Below are 21612 nucleotides of genomic sequence, written 5' to 3' on the forward strand. Positions count from 1 at the left end.
CTAAGTCTGTGCTTAGAAGCTTCTAGAGAAAAATGAGTAAAGATGAGCTAACCTCCCCACCTTTCCAAAGGAAGGAAGAACATCATTTCTAAAGGAAAGGCTTGAAGCTCTCAGCTCATAGGTCCTCATGCATAGACACTTCCTCTCCCACAGATGCAAAGAAGCTGAGAGAACAGTTATCTCTCCTTTCTCATATATTATTGAGCAGTCGCTGCTGGCTTGCATCACAAATACACACAAATAATCATATTAGTCCAACTGGATTAGTTCAATGCATATCATTTGTAAATCTCCTGGGAAAAAGATGAAGAATAGATCTCTTTGTTTTCAGAAAATCTGATTGAAGCACATCGTACATATGTTTACAAAAGATAAAGAGCCAGATTAATTTAAATAGGTAAAGCTACAGGGAGCATTAGTCACAGACATCATTATTAACAAAAGCCACCTAAAGAAAAAAATATATTCTCAATGGGTAGCTGGGATTCATTAAAATACACTCTAACACAGTCCTCACCTAGAAATTCTCAAGGTAAACTTATTTATAAAACCAACCGTAGTCAACTCAACTTTTAGAGTAAATCTCAGTGTGATTTTAGTTATAAAATCAACCCCCAGTATGAAGAAAATTATTAAACATATTGAATATTACATAAAAATTAGTACATCTAGAATTGTATGAGTGACAGAAACTAAATAAAATATTCTGACCATGTCTTTACCTATTCCTTTTGTTCTTAAAAATAAAAATTAAATTTTTATGAATGCCTATTTCAGTGCTTGCTTTCAACTACCTATAAAAATAAGATGAGAACCACTGTGTCAGTATATAAATGACTTTGTCTCTTTTAATAAATTATAGTAAAATCCAAACTGTGGAATCTTGAATTTCCCAAGTCATCAGATTGAACCCAGAAATCTTTCATTTCATAGGAATATCTATTATAATGCTCTTATGTACTGGATGCAGTTTCAATTCTTCATTAAAAGTAAGATTATTCTTTGTCAAGGAATATACTGAAAATTAAAATTTTTTCTCTTCACCCAAGATGTATGTTTTTAACTTGATTAAACTCAAGAAAATGCAATAATTGTTCAATTTCAAGAAGGTTAGACAATAGATTTTCATCTAGAATGAATCGCTCGGTCTTCTTGGCCTTCCAAATACATGTGGCTCATAACATAAGAGAAAAGAATCAAAAAAGAAACAAAGAGTAAGGGAAAGAATTGAGGCCAGATGACAGGCTCATTAAAATGTGCAGAAAGCATCTCCAACTCCCTCGAGAAAGCTGTTATGTTGAAATAATCACATTGATGAACATGGGGAGCATGGTCTCTGGTTGGGGCCTTCTTTTGCACCCAAGAAGTTGGTGATTATAGCCTGGCAATGTGACCCCGGTGAAAGCCTGACTGCTTTGTTGCTTAATAGAGTTCACAGAAAAATGCTTGTCTCCAAAATGAGATTTCTCCCCTATTCACTGTGCAGCCTGGGAGTTTTGACAGGATGGGCAGGGGGCCATTTCTCCTAATCAAGGGTAGGGGGGTCGTGAGGGACAAGAGCCCCTGGGGGGAAGGAAGATTGTAAGCAATCAAGCTCAACTGTTGCAGAGAAGAGCACTTACCTTCTGCTCCATTGTCAAGTGGCCATAAAGGGACGTTTAGGGAAGCCGCTAGAATAGGGTGGAAATAAGGGATAATAGGTCAGATGGACCCATTCTTTTCTCAGCAATTATCCCAGTTCCATTTCTAAGGTTATAAGAAATTTTCATTTGCTGCCAAACCAGCCTATCTACTGCAGAGGGTTTAGTTCATAATTGAAATCTTTGTTGGTCTTGCCACATCCTCTCTGAATTGGTTCAGAAATTGTATGTATGTTTTTATCTAAATTGTTTCTCTGGATGGCATGGTTTTCCTCTCGAGGCAGCTGGAAAGAGAGACAATTGGGACAGTGAGGGAAGAAAGTAAAAGGCACTGTTGGTGCGTGTGGGAAAAGGTTTTTGGAAAATTTCCCCATTCTGGGCTTGTCATGAACCAAAGTACTTGATGCCTTCTGATTTCAATTCAATGTATTATATTTTGAATGTAAAAGCAAAAGCAAAAAAATACATGTACCCTCATATTTCTTTAATATGTTAAAATTATTTAATTATACATGTTATTATAGAGATATTAAAAAGATCAGAAAAAGATGCTCCATTATTAATGACTACTTTTTGGATGCTTGCTGCTGGATGGGGATGAGAGGGAATGTGTAGAGGAAAACTCTTTATCTTTTTTAGAAGGGGTCACACCCGATGGTGCTCAGAACTTACTCCTGGCTCTGCCACATGCAAAGCACTTTATCTGCTGTACATACCTTACTCCAGCCTCTAGGGAGACTTTAAATCTGAATAAAATTCTTTGTCTTTCAAAATGTTTTCACAAGAATCATTTGTGAATTATAATAAATAGACTGAAAAAAATTCATTGGAAAAGCATGTGGCTTTAGTCCGTGAGTGGGTCTGTGCCTAACTGTGAAATAAAAATGCATCATTGACTCAGAGTTCCAGTCCCAACTATAAGGAAGAGAAACTGTTGAATGAACATCTATGGGTGGGTTCTGACCTCTCCCAATGGAGAGAGAGTTTAAGTAAGAGTTGCTGTTCTAAAGATAAGCAGCTAATGGTATGGATAAGGTCATGAATGAATGAGACAGGGCGAGGCATCGCAGGGTATCAAGGCTTCTACGTGTTTAGTCGAATGTCCAGTTGAGAGATGTCAAGGTCAAATTTTAAGGTGAAGTGGAAATTCCACCCATGGAATTTAAGTCCTCCTGTATGATCTCTACCTTTGTCCCAACCAGAGGAAGCAAGGGTGGTCAGTTCCAGATGCCAGCAGGTGAACTCACACTCAAGGACACTTAAACACATCAAAATCATGCCACCAGTGCCACGACAGTTAATATCATGAAAACCCACAAAAACAGCCACATACCTCAGATTTGGGGTATTTCCCAGCTATTAGGGAAAGAAAGTGAGAGAGAATGGGGAAATCTGAAACCATAAAAAAATGATTAAACAGACAGTTTGATGTTACTCTTTCCTGTCCCCAATTTCAGCACTTATGAAAGTGTCTTTGTTACTTTCTCTTTTCCTTAACCACTTTACTTTATCCCCGGCTGGGTGCTAACTTCCTTTTACCTTCTTAAATAAGTGCTTATTTTACTATTTCATGATCTCTATGAAATTCTCTTTCTGGAAACACAAGAATCAGGGCCTGGGGTTGCTATGCAGACTCATGATCTCCCCCAAGCCCAGCCTCTTCACTGACAGACAGCTTGTTTTGGATTATCTGTTTAGCAAAATCAGCATCCCCTGGACTCGCCCTCCATGTTCCTGACACCAACTGAAAATAACTCTTCCAAGAGATCCTAACTCTATATAGAATATGCCAAGTCTGCTAAAAGTAGAAACAATTTACACCCTGCAAAAATTGTAAAAAGGCCCAGTTTTGACATCCTGATGGAATTACTATAGGATTCATGTGTGTTTCCTTGTCTGGACTACATACACTCTTGATAAGAGACTTAAGTGAAAAAAAATAAACTAAAATTTCTGTTTTGTTTTTTTAACCAAAATATTTATACCGGGCACCTGTACAACAGCTAAAGAGCTCAGATGACATTTATTAGAAATTAGAACATAATTTACTTCCTAATCGAAACGGAAAAAAACAACTAACCAATGAATCTCTAAGAACAGTTGGAAATGTGAGTTCAGAAAGTAAGTAAAAATGCTTTCGAAATGGATTTCAGCCTGTGAATCAAGCTCCAGATTGAGCAAACTCTGGGTTCAGTCACTTCTTAGAGAGATTTATATATTATAGATGGACCTGACCCAGCCTACAAATACCAGGAGTGTGGTGGGGGTGGATGGGGGTTGGCGGTGACAAATGGAACAGGAAACCTTGATAACTAGAGCCAGGCATCTAACCATTTACATTGTCCTGTCTCTACTTTCAGGCAAGGCAGGTTTATACTATGCCACTTGCAGCCTCTACAACAGAAGGCCAAATTGGCCTAAGTGTCTCAAATCCTTTTAGTTGCGTCCATTATACTAATATCTGACAATTATGAACTAAGTCTTATTTAATATGCTTGGGTGCTCTCACTTATAGGCAATAATTACCGAAGGGAGTGAGTTGTATAAACCTGTTTCCCAGCATGTTGGTTGACAAGACACCCCGCTGGTTATAATGCAACCATCAGGCTGAGCTTTTTATATTTAATGTTGTACAAATTATCCCTCCCAAATGGCAGACTGAGTATTCTCACTGTCAATCTCACTCTCCACTCAGCTACATTTCCATTTCACAGAACATCTTGAATCTTAGCTGAGGGAGGGCCCTAAAAATACAACCCAAAAATAAATTCTGAAGAGAGAACCTGTGTGCTACATCAATAACAGGCAAGTAACCATTTGCTATAGACTTCCTCAAAAAGCGGCTTGTAAAACCCTAAAAGTTAATGTGCGCCCTTGAATCTCGGGCAAGAATATCAAGACAAATGGTGTTGGAAGATTTCACCTCAGGGACAACTGTGTCTGCACTATGTCAAGTGTCTTCCATTGCAAAAAAAAAAAAAAAAAAATTTAAGGCTCTGTTAGAGATCACCTAACCTGAACCACTGGGGAAATTTTCATCCAAATGGAAATTCAAAATCCATGTGATTATCCCACTTAATGGGCTCAAAGTAGTTCTTACATTATTGGACTATTCTCTTCCTAGGTTCTTAATCATGAGCCACAATCTGCAGCCTTTTAATTTCTACTCATTTGCCTCGCCAAAGCAATCTATTCTCATGGCTTTGAATTATAAGCATCTCCCACTAAAATATAAATCATTCCATGCTCCTTAAAAACAGAAGGATGTTTATTATTGTTCTTTCATTATTTTATGATAAATAAAAGCACTGGGGGGATGGCCCTCTGAAAAATGGTTTAAAATAAATAAATGAACTCAACACAAACTGACTTTTAGACAATCTAAACAAAATAGTATTTTCTAGAAAGGAAGATAAGCAGAGTACTAGGATAAACTGTGTCTATGACCAACCAAGAAATTGTGAGGGTGAACCTAAGGTGAGATACACAGATGATGTTTTCAAAGACTGTGGTCCCCAGACTTACGTGCTATAAACCAAATTATTTCAATAAAAAGTACTGTTCAACTGCTCAAACCAAAGCTATTTGCAATACATTTATGGCACAAAGAATTCATATCCAGAATATAGGAGGAGTTCATAGCATTTTTTTAAAAGAGAAAAAAACCTAGCTTAAAAAGCATACAAAAACCCCAAGCACTTCATAAAAGAGAATATCTGATTGGTCAATTGTCACAAAATTTTTATTTGGAGCCAGAGTGATAATACAGTGGGTAGGGTATTTTCCTTGCATGTGGTCAGTCTAGGTTCGATATCCAACACACCATATGGTCTCTTGATAGAGGCAGGAGTAATCCCTGGTCACTGCCAGATGTGCCACCTCTCCCCCCAAATTTCTTTTGTCACCATGATTTATAATTTATAATACCATTTGTGATAGAGTTTCATGCACACATTGTTCCAACACCCCATTCTCCACTAACGTGCTAACTCCCCACCTTGGTCACATACCCACCATCATGTTCAGTTCACCAATTCTTTTCTTACATTGTCATCTTCTTTGGTCACCACCTGAATACAACTTGAACACAAGACCATCACCCACTGGATGATGTTTAATTGTAGCCAGCCCACTTAAAGCTACCTTTAAATTTGTTTTTTTCCTAGGTTGAAAAGTAACTCCTCCTCTTTGCTGAGGATCAAACCTAGGGCTTTACACACGAAAGGCAGACACTAAGCCATATTCCTGGCCCTACACTTAGAACCCTTATTTGCTGCTGATGTGGGAGTAACTAGATATCAATTCTCTGAGACATTATTTGCTGAATATATTTCAATCCTCCAGCAATTCTGCCTGTAGTTATATATCCAATGGAAATATTTTCATACCTGTATGTAGAATATTATTGTACTACCACAACAGTAAAAAACTGAAACAACACTATTAAGCCTGGGTTTTTCTGAGTGTAGTTATACTTTAAAAGCTTTTTAAAAAATTAGTCTAACTCACAAATTAATATCAGAAGAAAGAAACAAATTGCAGAGGTACCTCCAGACTCCAAAGTCACCATACATACAGTTAAAATTTTAACTCCATCTCTACCACCCTATTTAAAATTTTAGAATTCCTGGGGTATTCACATTTGTGGCCAAATGACATCTCATACTTTATGCTAATGATGTACCAAGAGTAGCACACCACATTTGATGGGATGTAAAGTAGAAAGCAATAGATATTGATGGGGCTGGAGTAATAGCACAGTGGGTAGGGCATTTGCCTTGCATGTGGCGAACCTGGGTTCGATTCCCAGCATCCCATATCGGCCCCTGAGCATGGCAAGGGGTAGTTCCTGCGTGAATGAGGCAAGAGTAACCCCTATGCATCAACAGGTGTAACCCAAAAACCAAAAATAAATATTAGCACACAAGGCTCAACCTGTAACAACATGTTAATAATATCATACAAAGGCTTAATGGCTCCAAGGTGAGATATAGTAATCTTCACACATTTTCCTCTAAAGAAATCTTTTTGGATCATTTTTAGTGGATTATTAATAACAAGCAATGCAAAATAAATTATTTAGAATATGCCTATCTGCCTTTAGGGCAGGCTTGAATGGTGGTGGGAAATTTCACAATGGTGATGGGAAGGTATAATGGTGGTAGGATTGGTGTTGGAATATTTAATGTAATAAATTTTTATGAACAAGAGTTATAAAATAAAAGTTAAAAAAATTAGTCTAACGGAGTCAGAATGATAGCATTGCAGGTACGGCAATTGCCTTTCACGGGGCAAACCTGGGAATCCTGACACCAGATAAGGTCTCTGAGCCCACCAGGAGTGAGTGATCTCTGAGCACAGTGTCAGGAATAAGCCCAGAGCATCTCTAGGTGTGGTCCCTAAACAGAACAAAACAAAATTATTCTCACAGGAGGCTAGAATGATAGTAGAGCAGGTGCTTGACTTGCACAAAGCCAACCAGGGTTCAGTCCTCAGCACTCCATATGCTCCCCGCAGCTCCCTGGGGAATTATCCATGACCACAGAGCCAGACTGAGGCCTGAGCACTGCGCATCCTTCCTCCCCCTCCACAGAACACAAACAAACAACCCCTCCCCCACTCTCTCACAATAAAAATAATAGGAATCCCTATTCATTAGGATGGTGTCTGGGGTCTTGGGGGCAGGGGCACACACCCACAGGTATCGGGAGGCTTTGCTAAGATCTGTTCTCAGGGGCTACGCCCGGTGGTGCTTTCAAGACCATTCAGTGCCACTGGCAGAAACCTGAGCTCATCGTGAATAGTGTCATGCATTGCCCTCTGAGCTATCTCCCCAGCCCTGGGACAGAATTGTACTATTTCCAAGCTGCTTATATCATTCAGTTCTCTCTCACATCCCAATGTTCTCATTTAGTCACCAAAATTTGTCCTTCTCCTCCGTCTTGTAGCACAGAAAAGTTGTGTGGCGTGATGCCAGCAACATCATGCAATAAGACATACTTTCTGGCCTCCAGAATTTTCAGAGATAAGCACATGATGACAAATCTCTCAAAAAGCAGACCCACCGCACTCATAGGCTCCCACAAACCTTCCTCTCGACAGTGCCGACAGCCTCTTAATTATAACTCCTTGGAAAATTCAGCTTCTTGTTTCCTTCCCTTTGCAGGGGTAAGGGGTGGAGGGAGGAAACACACCTGGCGATGCTCAGGGCTTATGCCTGACTCGGAGGTCAGAGCTCCTTTCTGGCAGGCTTGGAGGACCATATGAGGTGCCAGGGATTGAACCCAGGTTGGCCACGTGCAAGGTCAGCATCCTACCTGCTGTACTATTGCTCTGTTCCAAGAAATTTAAGTTTCTAACATTATGTTTAAGTTTTCTCTTCAAACACATAGTACCATAAAGGAAAATATAATGATATATTCTGGGGAAAATAAGAGAATTTGTGACCTGGGTTTTGTGCTAGAGGAGTAAAGGGCAGTGGATTTCAGTCTACAGTGACTGGCACCAATCGTTCCTGAGAAAGGGAGGATGAAGTAACCTGACTCCTGGGTACCATCGCTGTATGGTGCTCCTTGCACAGATGAAATGTCCACAAAATCCCCTTAAAATTCAATAAAACTAATTCCTAAAGCAACAGGAATTTAATATAACTACATATTTCATTCAAATAATTGTTTCCTATGAAAACATCTCAGAGGGACTGAGTACGGTTTGAAATGCATTTTCTGAAGCCTGAGAAATTGCAAATAAAACATTAGTCTGAGAGAAATACACCAGAAGTTATAAAGCTTGACAGTAAAGAAGATGAAATAAGGGTTTCCATGCAAAGTTTAATGTTCCAATTTAATAAAGCGTGAGTTTTACAAATGAATAAATGACTCATAAGCTAATATCAAAGAATATGTGCAATCATTCACACCAGTTACATAGTACTGCACTTAGCACTTCAAAAGCATATAAATATATTCTAGAAGACTAATTTCAGATAACCCATGGAATTCTGCAGATTCACAGTTCAGTAAGTTCTATTTGACATTTGGGTGTTACTTTCTATTTGTTCCACAGCAGTACTTCACTGATTTTTCTTATGTGTGAGCTATTCATAATCTACGTAACTTTCTAAGTACAGTTCTATACTTTGAAATAGAGTGGCAGCAAATAAATTCCCTTTGGAGTGATCTGCTGTATCTGAATCATTCACTTCACATTCATTGTGTGATGTTCCAATTGTCATGCGTCAGGCAATGCTCATCACACATTGCAGCTGTGTAACTGGAGACCCACCTATCAGGGCCAGGGAAGCTTTAAACTCTCATACTTTGCAGTATCACTTTTTTATTTTTTGAGGGGAGAGATTATTAGGCCACACTAGGCAGTACTCAGGACTTAGTCCTGATTTTGTGCTCAGGGGTAATTCCTGGAGGCATTTGGAGAAATTTGTGTGAATCTGGAGATCAAACCCAAGTTGGAAGTACACAAGGCAAATGCCTTAATTTCTGTACTCTTTCCAAACTAAAGTGGATGATTTTTAAAGCCTGTAAGGAGTAAACATGATGCCCCAGATACTGTACTTAACAGTAATGGGTGAAAGCCTGAGTGGACAAGAGTCCCGCCGCAGCCTTTGGAAATGGGTGGCATGCAGAGATATATGCTGTAGTTAAGTATATCAGGAAGAAGTATGAAGTCAATATACTGGGTACCATCTGCCCTGCTTTCCTAAGACTAGTATCTTAATCACTCTCAACTATGTTCAGTCATCTTCTAATTGATATAATACCTAGTTCAACATTGACGGGTAGGTTAATTGAGAAAGATTATAGTGAGCAATGAATAAATGTTGGCTTTATGAGTCCTTAACAATTGATGTACATATAGCTAATGCACATCTAATTTAGGGTAATCATTAGCACAGCACTACTGTTCAGGTTCACCTTATGCTATTTAACAAAATGAAGCATGAAACTTAAAAATATGTGCTCACCTCCAGATTCTTATTCACTGGCTCTGGGAGGATGGTGGGGGCTAGACATCTGCATAGGCTTTAGCTTCCATAGGTAGATCCAGGGCATAGACACAGTTATGAGCACCTGATTGATCAACACAATACTGCTTTCAGCTCCCTCAAAGACATGTTCTATTCACGTAACATAAGTAACAAAAGATTTGGCTTTAATAAAACTCTATGACTCAACTTCAGTAATTACAATATGAGGAAATAAAAAAGGCATCATTGTTTAAAAGAGGAAAGAATGGCCTATCCAGGCCTATAGCCCAAAGCAATAATGCACATATCTAAGACCAGGAAAGTTAAGGCATATTCAAAAGAAGGGAAGTAGGTGACATGATGAAACAGCAACAACTATACTGATTAATCCATGTTCTAACAAAGACATGAATCAAAGGTCAGTATTCTAAAGTCAATCAGAAACCAAGGGGGAAAAAAGAGGGGAGAGGGGGAATCAATGGCTGCCTGGAAGGCCAGAGCAAACAGCAGTGAGTAAGAAACAAAATGGAAGAGTCTGAAAATTCAATGGCAAGGCAGGCGGTCGGCAGAAAGTTCAGCAGGAACCAGGTGATCTGTAAGTAAGATGAGCAGAAGAACACAAGCAAGTTAGGAGCAACAAGTGAGCTTGACTTCAAGGAAATCTTTAGTCCCTGGCAGGAAGCTTGTTCTATAGTACTTGCTGCAGCAAGAACCAATCAAAACCTAGAGGTAGAAGCAAATAAATGCATGAAAATGGAGGAACTGAAGTTCATGGGAGCAGAAGCAGCACAGAATCTTTGCTCTTAATTCTAGACAATGATCAAGATGTAAAATCACCAAGAAAGAAAATTTGCCTTAAATATTACTGAAAGATAATTATATCCAACTTATGGTGAAAAATAACTGAAAATGTGTCAATAATGTGATCGTAAAAGGAAAATGAAGCATGGAAAGTAATTTCATTCACTCATTCATTCAGCCAAATAACAAGTATTGGTCTCCCACTGCCAATCCTTATGTGATGTGTTATGTATATCAGGACGAAAACAGAGCTCCCAAGACAGAAATATTACAATACACGCATGAAGTCCTATGATTTAGTTAAGATTAGGGTATTTGATAAGTTTTTCTAATAAGAAGCTTTAAAGAATTCAGGGGAGTTAGGGAGAATATAACCTACTATAAATGAAACGCTCATGCAAGGATAAGATGGTGAAAGCGCATGTGGCCTATTTGAGGATTTAGGAGAATTCAATATGGCCAGTACATATGTGCTGAGATTAGGAAGAATGGAAAGTGGAGGCCAGAGAGACACACAGGGAACCTCTAATGAAAGATAATGTTAAAATGTTTGGATGCTGTCCAAGATATAATTTTCTCTGGCTTTAAATAATGCAAAGCAACATATCTAAGAATCTATAATATAAAATGCAATATGGAATAGAAAACTAAATAACACATATGAATTGAACCATGCAATTATAATAAAGATGGTTAAAATGAACTGGCTTAGACCAAATCCTGAAATTCCAGGGGAGCCCCTTTGCAGGGATAGAAGGCAAACAGAATTTAAAATGTTTATGAAATTCATTTTATACATTCCAGAATTTGTTATTAAAAATTATCTCATGAGTATATATAAAGATTATATCAAGAACTCTAGATAAGTCTAACATTATTGCATATGAAGTTTTTTTATTTGAAGCACCATGATTTATAATACTATTAATGATAGGGTTTCATGCATACAGCGTTCTAATACCTTACCTTTTTTTAGACTGTCCACTTCTCTTTTTGTTTGTTTAGTCTTATTTGTATTTTTAAATTTTTGGCCATACCTTGTGGTTTCAGAATTACTGCTAGATCTGCACTCAAGAATTGTTCCTGGCAGTGCACGGTGTACCATATGGGATGCCGTGGGTTGAACCTTGGTCAACCATGTGCTAGGCAAATGCTCTATTTATGGTACTATCACTCCAGCCGCCAGTCTGTACACTTCTCTCCACTTACACTATTGTCTCAATGTTACATATAAAGATTTAAAATATATATATTTAAATCTTCAAGATCTTGGAAAATCCACAGCTTGGAAGCTTATCTCATGCTCTAGGGGGAAAAGGCAGGTGAGAGGGAGAAGAGACCTCTAAGTAAATGATGGTCGGAGAGATTGCTTGTGATGGTAAATGCGTGCTGAAAATAGGCTTTGGACAAACATGATAGCTGCTTAGTGCTTATATTACAGTCCATAACACCCAAAAGGAGAGAGAGTAAGAGGGAATGTGTCTGTCACAGAGGCAGGAGGAGGGAAAGGATGGGAGTGTCGGGGGAGGGAAACTGGGAACATTGGTGGTGGAGAAAGGGCACTGGTTGGAGGTATGGGTACTCAAATACTGTTTGATTGAAACGTAATCATGAAAATTTGTAAGTCTGTAACTGTATGTCATGGTGATTCACTAAAATAAAACAATTAAAAACAAATTTTAATTTAAAAAACTTAGAAAATGAAGACTGGATAGAATAAAAACAGAGCACTCTGCAAGAACTTTTGCTTCAAGACCATGTTTTTCCTTTAATATGGATCTCACTTGCTTGCCTCTATGTACCTTTGTTTAATTTCATTTTCAACTATGGAGAAGTGTGTGTTCTCTCTTGAACACATACTTCCTCTCATTCTCTCCCCTCACATTGAAGTAAGTTTCATTCAATAAAAACTATTTTGCTTTGCTAAAACAAACACACAGACACATATTATACAAAAAGAATGTGCTGCTTTGATTACAAAATAATGAGAGATGACTGTCTCGGGACACCATACTTCCTCAATGATTTAACACTATGAAGTCAGCTTAGGGAACTAGTGAAGACTGTAAGGGAATTGTTTTTTAAGGATAAATTTCCCTTTCCTAGCCACATATACACCCTCAATTCTTTTTATTCTTAGGTTGTTGGAAAGAAATTACCACCAGGTAATTTCAAGACTGCAGAAATTTAAGATGGGCTAGGTCAACTGAGCTCTGTCCTGACCAGTAAGTACTCATAAGTTTCATTCTCATTGATCTCAGCAGCAATAAGAACAGGCACCCTTTATTCACAGGTCTTCTTACACTCCCACATTCAATTGTCTTACTCTCTGTGGATATAAAAATTTGAGTATGAGAGACAGGAAGTATGATGGCTACTCCTGGATAATGAATGCTTAGCATTTATAACATATATCCTTAACAAGGAAGAAGTCCATATTTAAGGGGTAACTGACGGTAAATCTATAGAAAAGACTGAAAAAATGTGTGACAGAAAATTATGAGCCAATCGATGGTTTTAGTATTTATAAAACCCACAGAAAGAAAATATTTAAAGATGTAAGTAAAAAACAGAATCAAATGAAACTAAACAGCCAGGTAATTAAGTAGATCAAATTTTCCACTGACTGTGGCAAGATGATAACATGGGAAGTGGTGACTATTTCAATGGAGTGATGAGAACAAAAATCAAGTTGCAGTTGGCTAAACAGAAAATGAAATTAACATAGAAGCAAAAGCAAAGACAAGTGTTGGATTATAGTTCTAAGCATTCTATATTTAACATTGGTCTGTTCTTTGCAGCAAAGAGTTTAGGTTTATTGAATTACACCCATCACAGTGCTCCCGACGCATTCTCAGTCCTCTGTGTTTATCTTTGACTTCTTCTCTTTGTACTGGTTCCCCTATCTGTTACTTATGTATATCCCAGAATCAGACCCGGTGACTTGTAAGGTCAGATATTTCTAAGGCCTCTGGATTTTGCATTTGTTAGTGAAATATTGCTTTTTCTTTCTTTTAATGTCCTCCCATAGTTTATTTTAGAGCAATGTCCTTTTTGTATAGACACAGGAAGACATTTAATGCTGCGCTTTTGTAACTTGGGAGTTAGTTGACCCTGAATAATGTTTATTCCTGGGCATCAGTCATATTTATTCAATTTAAGCCTCAGTTGCCCTTAGTTCCTAGCATCCCCAAAAGAGTATCCCTTTGAAGGGACTTGGACTGACACAGAGCAAGCTGTGATCTACCCTGGCATCAAAATGAGACAAGCCAATCGCCATAAAACTTAACAATAAATTAAGAGCACGGTCATGGACATGCTCCAGCACTGTCATGATCCAAAGAGAAACAACTGTATAAGAATCCTGCTTGGGTTAGGAGGACTAATCTGGCCTAAAAACTGTAGTCTGGGATCTATAGCAAGATGTCTCCAGGAGAGCCACTTTTTAAGCTTGATATATCTCTTACTGTGTCCATGAAAAATTACGATTATTATTAATAGATAAATTTAAGTTGACTGTTTACATGGGTATGAACTAAGGAAAGGGGAATACAACCTGTGAGTTCACAAAATAATGTGCGGGTGCTGCAATGACACATGTGCATTCAGTGCCCTAGAGCCACCTCCCATCCTCCCCAGACCTCCCCAGCAGAGAGATGGGGACCACAGCTTCATGGTGAAAATGGCCAGTTTAATGCATAGCTACTAGCATACTTATAGAACATCTGAAGGAGTCAGAGGGGTAGGACTGCATGTCTATGTGATTTACAGAGGTAAACCATTCTAGCAGAGGCAATTCTCTGGGAGAGATAAACTCAAGGAGATGCTCTGGGATATTTATGTTGCTTCTCTCTTTACTGCTATTCATATATATATATACATATATATATACATATATATCTAACAATTAAGTCAAGCAATTAGTCATACAATTAATTCTACTTCTTATTAATACTTGCATTCATTTGGATAAACACAGTAAGAGATAAAGCTTCTGAAACTTAGTTCGCTGACCTCTGAAAACAAGCAAGTCTATTTCCGTAAATCCCAGACTAAGTTCTCACATTAGTACAGCTTGTCCTTCCCCATGGGGGTCCTATTTCTTAAGTCATAAGAGCTTGCATCAAGACCATGCATTTATGCTTTCTTGAGCATTGTCCCATTTCAATGCTCGGGTAGCTTCACCACTTGCCCTGAGTCTATCCCCGTCCCACAGCAGGATCTCCTATTTGGCGTGTTAGGAACTACAGCAACCAGAGTCTGGGTCAAATAATTATGACAGATTCACAGGCGTAAATATATTTCAGAGTCAATCAACTCCCAAACATTAGGAACATAGCATTAATGGTCTTTTGTGTTTAAGCAAAGAACATTGCTCTGTAGTAAAATATAAAAAGGCTATAGGGGAAATAGAAAAGCAAGTAATTCACTACAAATACAAAATCCAGAATTACCAGAAAGTTATGGCTTATAGGTAACCAAGATTGACTTGGAAAACTGTGACAATGAGGTGTAAAACACAAATGAAAGGTTAAAGATAAACTCAGGGGGATTAGGGACACTCCCAAGAGCACTGTAAACTTTGCTGGGAGAAGGAAAAGAGGCAATTCACTGATGAAACCTAAAATACATAGGGTTGATATCCAACAACAACCTGATGGGATTCTGCTCTTGAGTGGATCTCCTAGCAGGATGAGACATTTGTCTTAGAAGAGCTTCCCCAGAAAGAAGGGCTTTTTACATATGATTGTGCTATCTCACCTGGGTGAAGTTGCCACTCCCAACCTTGGAGGTTGGCTTCTTGATGAGGTGTGAGACTGGGCATGGGGAGACTCCCATGGGGGAAAGTAGGAGGTGCGAATGAAGGGCAGTGTGGGACTGGAATGCAGTGAAATTGGAATAAGTGTGGGGGGAGAATGGAATAAATGGTGGGTGGTGGTCTAAGTGATCATGGAGGTGGTGGCAACATTTAAAGTGGATATGCTGATTTTAAATGTAGAAACACACCACATGGTTATCCACTAAAGAAAAGAGAGTAAAGAAGAGAGAAAATAGGGGGGATAGGATGAGAAGAGAAATTTATCTCAGAGGAAATTAGGCAGGAAAGTTAAAGTACAGATGGAGAAAGCAAACCATGGCATCATCTTTCATAGCTAAAGTTCCTATAATTATCTCCGTGTGATAGTAATCTATCATAGACTTCCATGACAACTAATGAGCTAGTTCTCTCAGCTGCACTGAGAATATTCTTTCTCCCCATCATCTTCTGCATATTCCTTGGATCTCAAATGATGTTGCTTCATTCAACGGTATTCAGTTTTAATGTTGAGAAAGAAAAATGAATCCTGACCTACACTAAATAAGACAACACTATTCAAAGACCTGCTTTGGTTCATTTAAAGTTACAGTTTCTCAGAAGTTATCAGAGACATTGAAAACTTATTACAATTTCTATTCCTCAAAATAGAATTTGCATATACCTCTTCTGGGAAGTCTTTTCTAATCTGCTCCTTCAGTTTTATTAGAATACATGTTCTTCAGGCTTCCAGAATACACTGTCTATGATCCATCATAGGACTTTACATACTAAACTATGATTATTTTACTCTCCATTAGAATGTACTCTCTATGAAAAGAAATACTGTATTTCAATAGGCTTTCATTTGCTAATTAAATAAAATAGATACACCACTACTATTATTAATAATAAGCTATTAAATGTCATATGTCAAGCATTGTTTTAAAGTTTAGTACAGTCACAAGCATTCCTTTTCATGTCAATGGCTGATTGGCTAATTTTTCACTGCAATGGTGACTTGAATAGTTGAGATAGAATGAATGTGATTCACAGATTCTAGAAGGTTTATTCTCTAGCCTTCAAAATAAAGAATTTTGCATCTATTAGCTTAACTAATAGATATATTAATTAGCCTTACTCTGTAGGAGTTTGTAATTTAGTCAGAGATACAGCACAGTGCAACATGTATTTTGATAGTGAGAATTAAAGGGCTATGGGAACATATAATTGAAACTGCTAATCTAAGCTTTGTGATATTAGATATCAATATCAACATCTGTAGCTAGCATCTAAACCTGACAAGCATATCAATAGGTTCTTTCTAAGTAGACCCATTACTTTTTTTGAAGGGGAGGATTCATCTAATGAATAAAATACATGGGTAACATGCTAAGGGCTTTTGATGAAACACCATCCAAGGACTGTAAGTATTTCCATCACAGACTAACTAAATTAAGATTCCATTTAAGGAGGCAGAAGCAATAGTACAGTGAGTAGGGTACTTGCATTGCATGTGGCTAACCCAGGCTCAATTCCTGGTCCTATATGGTTCTCCAAGCTTAGCTAGGAATGATCCTTGACCACAGAGCCCAGAGTAAATTCTGAGCACAGTCAGGTGTGGCCCCAAAACAAAACAAAAGATCTCATTTAATGATCACATTCAGTTCATTGTAAAGATAAGTTATCAAACCTTTCAAGCTCTATTCTGTTCCGAGAATCAGACCACCAGGATCTCACCAGCAATAAAATAGCAACCCTTGTTGTAGAACCAGGCCCTAGGGGCTGACTCTGAAACTTGCTGACAGCTGAGAGACTTAAATAATCTTCATATTATTCTTTCAACTTCTTTCAGATATCCTATTGTAAATATATATGAAAGCATAGCCTAAAAATAGAAACTTAATACCTCCTTGGGTCTCTTAATTTTATATACACAGAGTGAGCCCTGATCTCAGTATAACTTACATATAGTGCTTACAATTATTAATATATTTAATACATAGACAAAAATATACACACAGCCCACACAAGTACAATTTAATCTCATATCTTTAAGAAATATATGCCTAACTGCAATCTAATATATTCATAATTATATAGAGATTTGCCTTACATTAGCAATGGCAAATAGGTTCTATCCAAATCAATTCCAGGGCTGCCTCTGGCACCCTGTTGAAAAAGCTTTTGAGATGACCTTTGAGCCAAGGGCTAGCTCCTATAAACACAGGAGAATGAATCCATTAGTGAAGTCAGCTTAGGGTGCTAGGTGAAATGTTGAAACTATGTCAACTTATTTACCATCCCCATTTCTTAAGGAACTCACATTCACAGATTTCTTAAATATGCACTTGCCCCAAGCTTACCATTGGTAAATGGTAGTGATCAGCATTCCCAAGAACTGAGGTAGGTGGAAAAGTTCTTGGTGAGAATGAAATTAAAAAAGAACAACAATAACTTAACATTCACAAAGCACTTGAATGAATTTTTTAGAGTATCATCACGGGTATTATGTCAGTGGATCTCTGAAACATTAGTAATTACCACATTAGTAAATATTTCTATGTATAAATATGTATATATTCCTAGAAAATACCAAAACAACACATGGTAATACCAATTACTTCCAGAAATGGAATACTAAGTACATTTTAAAAATTTTTCTGCTTTGTGAACTTATATGTTGTATTATTGTATTATATTGTATAATTATTTACAAATGAACAACTGTGTGATCAGGAAAAAGATATTATTTGAGAATAAAATCAATTCTGTATAGTTCTGTTTTAAGATGAATATACACAAAAAATATTGGAAGCATTAATCTTTGAGTCAGAGTTCTGTTCTTGATGCTTTTTAACAATATTTAATTTTCTATAACAGGCTTGAAAAATAAGAGAAGGCTCATTAACTTAGTAACTACAAATGTTGGGACCAGAGTGACAGTACAGCAGGTAAATCACTTACCTTACATGTGGCCAACTCGGGTTCGATCCCTGAGTCTGCCTGGAACGATTTTTGATTGCAGAGATAAGAGTAAACCCTGATACTGCTGGATATGCACCACCCCCCAAAAAATATCCCTGTAACTGTCTACACTGTTGTGAACACGTGATTAAAAATAATTTAAAGATAAATAAATTAAATAAAACAGAACCATTAGGAAAATCCAGTTATGGTCTACTGGACAAATAGAAATGATTTGCTACAAGTAGAGCACTCAATCACTGTGGGCTGAGTCACTGAGACTGAACCCTGAGTCTCTGTGGAAACCGGGCGTTTGGGCCCAGCAGAGGGCCACCTGATCAGAGGCCCTGCCGCATGAACTGAATGATAACAAAATGCTCTACCACAAAGCAATCATATTCATCTTTATTTCTCTCTTTCTCTAACTAAAAACAATTATTTGAGAACAACTTCTTTGGGCACACAAGAGCAGCTGTTACCAGAGGGCTAAATCAAGATTTTTATAAAAGCAAAGATCAAGAGAAAAATTTCAGCAGCCTATGAAAAATGCAAAAAGCAGAAAACAACAACAGAAGCTCTGATGACAATTTTCCTAAGAAAGTCTAAATTGAGTGACAGATTCCCATGTATATCTTAAAATTTGACAGATGACGTCCTTATCACCTGAGGTCAGTGGAGATAGTGGGTTGATCTGGACACCTAATTGTCTCATCCAAGCCCATTTCTGCAGGGGGGCCGGGAGACCCTCTCCTCCCAGCAGTCACTGAAATAGATTTGAAGCACATGTCTGGGTCCTAATAAAAGGAATAACAGAGCAGTCGTGAACACCCTCATTTTCAAGAGGCTGACGTGAGTGGGGCCTCCAAATGAGGAAAGATTTTCTGTGCCCTCACAAGACACTGTTGCTATGGAGACCGGCTGCCAGCCTGTGGCTGAGCGGTTTCCAGTGGCTTGTTTCAGGGCAAGAAGCTGAGACTTGTTTGAAGCACCTAGAGTACAAAGGAACCAGCCCCCAACAAAACAAAGCCCTTGGCATTGAAGAGCAAATTGTGTACTTCTTACTGCTTTTTTGAATCCCACAGCTTGAAAGCTGTCTGTGTCCGAGGACTCCAGCCTGCATCTCTCTCCTGAACTCCAGACTTGAGCTCTGTTTTGGATGCCTGATGATTCTTTGACATTTTCCACAATAGAAATGGTCCTCCCTCCCCTGCCCAGCCCAATCAGCACACAATCACAGGCTGCACAATGAAGTGAGTGTCCTCCCTGCCACCAGCATGGAAGTTCAGACCAAAACCTAGCCCATACCACACTGCCAGCCTGAATATCCTTTAAACGTTTCTCAAGTGCTGGAGAGATAGAACAGCACAGACAGCGTTTGTCTTTCATGCAGCCGATGCTGAGCGTACCGTGGGAACCCCCAGCACTGCCAAGAGAACCCCTAAACGCAGAGAAGATAATAAGTCAATAAACTCTGAGCATCGCTGCCAGGTGTGGCCCCTAAACAAACAAAAAAAAAACCAATTAAATAAGTAAATAAATAAAACACTTCTCAGTGTTTGAAAAGATCTGGCTCATTCACACAACTTCTCTCCAGACTCTCTCTTTTAGGATATCAGATTTTGTGGCAGGAATGTGATGTGCTGTGTTCACCATTATAGCATCTAAAACTATGCCTGGTTTCTACAGTAAAACTTTACTTACCCTATCATCCCACTTTCATATATTTAAATTTCCTAAAATATTGTTAAAGCTTTGCTATGACAATGGGTAATTAACTTTCTCTGGACACTTGGTTTCACTTGAGTGAATGAAATGTGGGGATGAGGATGCTCTGAACAGATGCCCTGTGTGTATGAGACCCAAAGTTCTATCCCCAGCACCATAAAATAAGGGAGTAATTTTAAAAGGAAAACAAAAACTATTCATTTAAACTAAAAGGTTTTAACTCTGATCACAGCTTGATTTAATCATAAAATGCTCCCTTTCCACAACGCACTATGTGTTTTGCATGTAAGTTTTCTTACTAATACATGCAATTGAATATAAGTATAGTCCTCGAAACCTACAAACATCTGTTGCACTTGTTTCCTTTGACACCTTGCACTCCCGGATGCTTATACTTAATCTACTTTACAGGTGAAGAATTTCAGGCTTAGAGAAGGTGATGGAGTTGTTAAATTCACCATGCATCTCACTGCACTAAATCAACCTGTGATAAAATAAAGATGTTGACATGGCTAATACTTCAAAGAGTTTCATATTTACGTTGTAGACCAAGGAATTTTAATAAATAATATTTCTTCAAAATATGTTTTTGCAAACGCTGCATGTGCTTTCATGGAGTCCAGTGCAGTTTTCCATCATTCTCAAGATTTTAGGCTCTAGCACAGCCTTTTTCTATAACAAAAGAGAAAGTTACAGGAACACATGAGTATAAAAATGAGTGAATCTATTAGCTGTCCCCCTTCAATATTTTCCACATTTGACTTCAGTTTTCCGCAATGCCTTGGGTAACATCTACAAAATTCCATGCACTGTACTGGAATTTAGAACAATCAGAAATATTTAGAGTTGAACATCTACTCCACTGTTTCCTGTGTTTGAGATTGTAAATAACTTATGCACTACTTTGTCTTCATTAGCAACTTGTACTAAGAATTCCTCCTCCTCCTCCTCCTCCTTCTCTTCCTTCTCTAACTCCTCTTCCTCTCCTCTTTTTGCTTCTCCTCTTTTATCTTCCACCTACTTTTTGTCTTCTTCTTCCTCAATTCCTCTATTTTTGTTGTTTTGCTTGTTGGTTTGTTTGGTTTTGGTTGATTGGTTGGCTGGTGTTGAATCATACCCAGCTGTGCTTGAGGTTTACTCCTCATGCTGTAGTCAGGGATCATCACATCCAGGTGGTACTCAGGGTACCATATGTAATGCCGAAAATAGAACCTGGATCAATTGAATGCACCCTCTCTCCAGCCCAAGTATTACTACTTCTTGAGGAAAATGTAGTTACTAAGCTACAAGATATAACTCGGTGCCTAGTATAAATAGTTTTCACTCAGCAAAGATAAGCTCCTCACTCCCTCTCCTAGTAATTTGTAGGAGTAACTCATCACTCAATCACATTTTGACCAAATAGCTAGGATAAATGGAAAGAGAAAAAGGGAAATAAGTTCTAATATACAGTATAGGGTAAATGTTTAATATTCAATTACAGATAGGCAATCATTCTGCATGTCTTATTACAAGGCAGTGAAAACTGTATCTGTCTTTTGCACAAGACAATTACATTTTAGCCCTACAGAGAAAATACAGGCATCACCGTGGCATTACATGAACTAAATAATGTTTTCCTTTAACTTTGAATTTCTCACAAATCACACAGTTTCTGGGCACCATTTGACCACTTCCACTTATTAGTTGGTTATTCAACA

At 38.1% G+C, this 21612-nt stretch overlaps 1 protein-coding gene across 4 annotated transcripts in view; it reads right to left on the bottom strand.

The window, feature by feature from the left end:
• Positions 1 to 21612, bottom strand: part of LOC101549976 (nonsense-mediated mRNA decay factor SMG5-like) — a 138692-nt gene that overhangs the window by 78939 nt on the left and 38141 nt on the right. For 2 of the 4 annotated variants that reach the window (XM_055126699.1, XM_055126701.1), the window contains exon 1: positions 18188 to 18473. The exons of 1 other annotated variant lie outside the window; for it this stretch is intronic. The gene's annotated coding sequence lies outside the window, so the exon portion shown is untranslated. Of the gene's footprint in view, positions 1 to 9621; positions 9728 to 18187; positions 18474 to 21612 lie in introns of those variants that run through there. One more of the 4 variants, XM_055126697.1, reaches the window with a different exon arrangement.

Source organism: Sorex araneus, chromosome 2, assembly GCF_027595985.1.
Source record: "Sorex araneus isolate mSorAra2 chromosome 2, mSorAra2.pri, whole genome shotgun sequence".
Taxonomy (NCBI): Eukaryota; Metazoa; Chordata; class Mammalia; order Eulipotyphla; family Soricidae; genus Sorex; species Sorex araneus.